We start from the raw sequence: 5,847 nt of genomic DNA, 5'->3' as shown, positions 1-5,847 counted from the left end.
AAACCAATGTATCTTTCAAGCCTTTACTAAATTCTGGAAATAAATCACCCTAATATATAGTCTTTAGGGTTTACAAAATATCCAAAGTCCTATAACTTGTAAAATAATGTAGGCTTGCAAACTATAAAAGGCAGTAATCAACTTTTATGTGTTGAGTATGCATATGCATATGGCTTGTAAAAGGCCTATGTTGTGAAAAAAGTTTAGATTACATACCCTACCAAAATGGATAACATGGAGGTTGCATATATAGTGTAACCTACACAATTTTTGTAACCTACAAGCTTATATAACTTAGATAATCCATTGGTTATGTGTATGTTGTTTTGTGTCTAAAATTTGGTGAAGGGTAAAGTGTACATTTTGGTTTGGGGTCACATGCATGAAGTAATATTTATTTTTACATATATAACTATGAACACTTTATAGTGATAAACGATATATTATTGATTCTACAAGTGAAATATTATGGTTGTGGACTATTATTATATATGAACCCTCGAGTAAATTTTAAAGTATTACAAGCTTTGATATGTAATTATAGACACTAATACTTATTTATTATCACAAGGAACTACATATTTCAAACATTTATCGGATTTCAATTCCAAACAACAATGAGCTATTTTTTCATGTGGCATGTATTTTTAAAATGTAATATTTTTTAGTAATAAAAATATGATTTTTCATAGGAAAAATTATTAATTAACAATCACATATATCCATTAAGGTTGAATAAAATGAGAAATACTAATGGACTAGACTTAATCTTCTATCAATAAAAAAATGTACATTAGCAAAAAAATAAAATGAGCACTATAAATCGCCTTGAATTTATTAACTGTATAAAATAAATCACATTGTCAATTAGTTGTCAAAACATTGACATATATTACATATTTAAAATGTGTTTGCATAGACATTATATATATAAAAAATTATATTATGTAACTCTATGCTGTTTGGGAGGTTTTTTGCAAGCCCTCCTCTTGACATGAATAAAATGTAGTAGTCTCTCTTTCCTTTTGTAGAGGCTTCTAATTGTTCTAGAGATGCAACATGCACATGTTTTAAATGTTTCTCTAGTTCTTGAATTTTCTTTGCATACTTTGATAGGTCTTGTAGTTTGCATTTATCTTCTCCTAACTTTTTCAACATCTCCAAATTCTTCTAATACTCCTTAGATTGTTCCTTTTCATTCCTTTATGTTCTTCCTTTTCATATTTTAGTTGGAAATTAAATTCAACCAATTGATCCCTGATTTTTTGTGCTTCATTCTCAAGTTGTTGTTCCCTCACGTTCTTTTCATTTGTAGGAGAGAAAATTGGTCTCAAATCAACTAGGGGTGGCCTCTATAATTGTTGTTGCAAATGAACAATTTGAGATTTAAAGTTTTGTATCTCTCACTTACCAAATGTTGTGCTTTTTTATTTTGTAAGGGTTCATTTTTTAGCTTTGTAATATTTTTCTATCTCTCAACCATATATTCCTTTAATGATTCAACTATTGGTAACGAGGCATATTGGAGATCACCTAGAGCATTCATGGATGTGAGAGTTTCCTACATTTTTTTTACTTTTTGTTTGTAGGGACTTCTCTAAGTCAATTGAAAGCATTTGCTTTGTTGGATTGCTTTGGCTTTTACCCTTACCCTTACCCTTACCACCTTGATCTAATTCATTATGCCATTATTTTTCAGCCTCTTCAAGTTATTTAATCCTTAGTGCTACCCTGGTACATCTTAGATGTCTCTCTTTCAACTTACCATGTTTCTTGGCGCAAATCTTAATTAGTTTGGCCATTGCTTTGTTATATTTGGCTACTTGTCATTTATACCTCTCTTTTCTCCTCTTTCAATTTATTTTCAAAATCAATCTTTAAATCTTCAATTATTTTATTTTAACTTGTTATTTAATTCATTTAAAGGAATATTTATAGTTTGCAATGGATATATGTCCCAAACATCTGCCTTTTTTCTTAGTTCCTTTTTAAGACCTTTAATGGTACTTTTAGTTTTATCCTTTATTTATTTGAACTTTGGTTTCATAATATCATTTTTTTTCACAAAATCATCTATTATTTTGGACACCTCATTTTTTAATCCATCAATTGTATGATGCTTTTTGTTTATGGATCTAGTTGAGTCTAGTGCTTGTTGTGCAATTGTTGATTGTAGCACTGCAATTTGCTTCATGCATTCTAAAATATCCATGTCCTTTAATTGATAATATTCCTTCCATCTCTATATAGAGGAAGAATATTTCATTGCAATGATTTTGTTCTACATCATTATATCAAATAATGAGAAAATTGATCTCACATCAAAACCATATGTGGGACTGTGCACATTTGACTTTGGAGATGCCAAATCAATTTCCATAATAGGGAAATTACACTGAAGTGTTATCTATTTAGGAGAATTTTTGTTTCCATATCATAATTTCCTATTTCCATATAGTTGTTTATATAACCTCCCTACTTAGCTTCATCCATACATACATGTAGGTATGTTAAAACCCTAACAACATTAACTTCATCATGGTTAACTACAATATCACCAAAATTTTCCACACCATTGTGTGGAATCTATTTAGATATTTCCTTAATTGTTTTCTTCACTATTTTATTTCCTAATGTATGTTTCTACATGTCTTGTTTGAACATCGGGTCAATATAAATCAATAATTTTCTTATAGGTCATGATGTAACATTTTATCTAATAGATGAGGGACATTTATGCCCTTTTCTTCAACCCAATGAATAATCAGCTCCATGCAATCACCAAAAATATCATGCTTATGATGATTAACATTTTTCTTAAAGACAAGTTGAATCAAAGATTTATATATTCCCTAGAGAACGTCTTCATTTTTAAATCATTCCTCGAAACAAATATCTTTCACCTACATATTTTATTGGCCATCTCAATTTTTTCTACCTTGAAGGTTTTTTTGGATTCAATTATGGCTTCCCCTCTACGTGGATTTTTTTTTTTCAATCAAAGTAGGGTCTAGGTAAACCCTTTGGATAAATGCATTCAATTCCATAACCATATCACCATAACCATATTTTTCAACTGTAGAAATTGTGCTTGGAGTAGCTATCAGGCATACATAGTCTTGCCTAGGATTGGACCACATGACTTGAGGGGACCAAACCTCCCCACCTAAACGTTGGACCATATCCTCAAGAATAACACCTTAACTATATATGGAATAATATATCTCCTCATTTTGGAAATTAAACCATTTAATGACAAATTTATAAACTTATACTCTTCTTAGGATATCTGGCATACTTGTTGGATAATTGTTTATATATCTTCATTCATCAGTAAACTCTTTGATTTTTTAACAATCAACCTTTCTTCATGAGAACCCTCTATTTCAACCACTAGATTGTGGTAGAGGGCACCATTATTTCAATTACAACAATGATTGTTTGGGTTCAAAGCTGAAATCATGGATAAAAAGTTATTGAATGCACATTGACACTGGGAATGCATGTTGAGGAAATACTTGTCAGGGAAATGCATTTTAGTTATATTCGTTTATTTTTCTATAAAGCACCTTTATTATAAAAATTAAATTAATATATAGAGATAAGATAAAATCTATGAAAATAATACTTTTACAAAACTTAGCATGCATTTTTATAAGCACATTCATGTAGATTTTTATCCTTTTTTAACAATGGACTTGGATTTTTTGAGAATATGAAATTTTTTTATCCTTGGTAAAGTTTTATAAACACTTGGAATATCATGGCTTGTAATTTGAACTTGAAAAATAATGTCAATAGTGATTGCATGCATGTGCCAATTGGTTGTATCTTTGGTGGTTGGAGGGAATGTCGTTATCCTCCCTACCCATGTTCAATTCTCGCTAATGACATGTTTGAGCTCATAATGAGTATATTATTGTAATGGATTCAAGCATTGTTGTTCATTGACCTTATGACTTGAAGGTAATTTTGAAAGAAAAATAGCAAAAAATTCTTACTCTAATACAAACACGCACATTAAAGTTCAAATTTCACGGCTAAGCATCATATCTTTCATGCATTTGAAATCAATCATAAGTGTGGGAGTCTTATAAATACTTTTAGTTTCTAATATCTGAGGATATTGTCTTGACTGCTTTACCCTAAGCTTGCATTTTTTAAGCTCTTGAAAGTCTTTCATTTCACTGTGCAACTTTCAGCTTTGTAAGACTTAGGCTCTCTCTTGATTTTAACACATATTACCATAATGAGGTTGCTATAGAATCCACCATTGGATCATACATGTAAACAAAGGAATTACAACTATCAAAGGAAAACAATCTACCTTTGTATTCATCATTAAATAATGTTATAAAACAATATTCAATCATTTTCATTAAGGTTTAACAAAAAAAACCTAGCATAGCCATATATCCTTAATTTTGGTTTCAAGCAATGTCATTGCTAAAAGGTGCAACAACTCAATATGCAAGGTTAATTACTTAAGTATGGTTCCAAATGACTTGTTAAACATGGGTTTAGGGTTGTTATAAGAGATATGCCATATTACCATTAATTGTATAGATTAATCAACATCCACTTCATTGATCATCCTATGAAAATCATTCATATGGGCTAAGGAATAACCATTTAGGGTCTAAACCATCATAGGGATGTAAAACATGTAATGGCGTGGATTTTTATTATGTAGGTGTTCATTTTTCATTAACAAAGTGTGGATATTCCTCCTTACTATGAAAACATAGAATTTCATGTACTTAGCATGCATTCTCAACTTGATTCATGCATTTTTTCCAAACAGGGAATCATTTTATTCATTACCGTGTTTTCATGTACTTTCATAATGTCAACATAAAATTACCAACATAGACATGTATTTTTTGTAGAAATTCTCACTGTAGATTAACCTGATTATGCAATAGACTAAAGCAAAATACTTAATCTACTTCTACAATCAAGCTTGCGGAAGCTGAATCAATTTGAGAAAAATCAAACAGAACACATATAACAGAGAAGAAGAATCAATACACATGAAACACATAAGAATACTCTGGGGAAATCCTCAGGTAAAAACCCCGCTATCTGTATTATCATACAAGTGGAAATATCTCAGGATTACACAAATCTTTAGCTCTCAGTACAATCCCTCTCACTACTCATAGACAGACTAGACAACTCATATGCCTTTCCCTCTGCCCTCCAAGCCTCCTATTTCCTTGCACTATTTTCCCTAGGTGTTCCAGCTATAACCTTATGTGACAGTGATCTCACACACTGCTCCAACACACTGTAAAACTACACAAATCTCAAGGAATGAATTCCTTCTGCATGCAAGAGATTTTCTTATAGGAAAATTCTTACAACTGATAGTACACTATCCCTGCCTTTAATCTCAACTGGGTCTTTGTCTGAACTGACATCCATGAGTTATTTATGAGAGAATATTCAATTATCTAGAGTACACTAGTTTCATGCATGCATGCATTAACTAACTGAACTCCCAATTTGTTCCTCAAATTGTTTGGAACTAATTTAACTGGACTTAACTCAGTTAACTAATCTAACTAATTACAACTCAAATACAACTCATCCTTATCTCCTTGATTAAGGGATAACTTCCTCAATCAAAGGGATAACCGTTGCATGACTTCACAAAGACTTCATGTTTGAATTTCTCCAACTAATTAACTCAAGATGAATTAATTAATTATTTTTTTCAAACAGCTGGTGAGACTAAATTTGAATTTGAATTCTCAATTTTAATTCAAGGACAAATTAAAATTGGAATATTCTTGTTGCCACGTTTCAACACTCCCTCTCAACAAGAAAGGGATTATCTGCCAC

The sequence above is a fragment of the Pinus tabuliformis genome, chromosome J (assembly GCF_031772625.1).
Source record: "Pinus tabuliformis cultivar Carrire ecotype Pingquan chromosome J, CPIR1, whole genome shotgun sequence".
Taxonomy (NCBI): Eukaryota; Viridiplantae; Streptophyta; class Pinopsida; order Pinales; family Pinaceae; genus Pinus; species Pinus tabuliformis.
Note: the sequence above shows the minus strand (reverse complement) of the source record.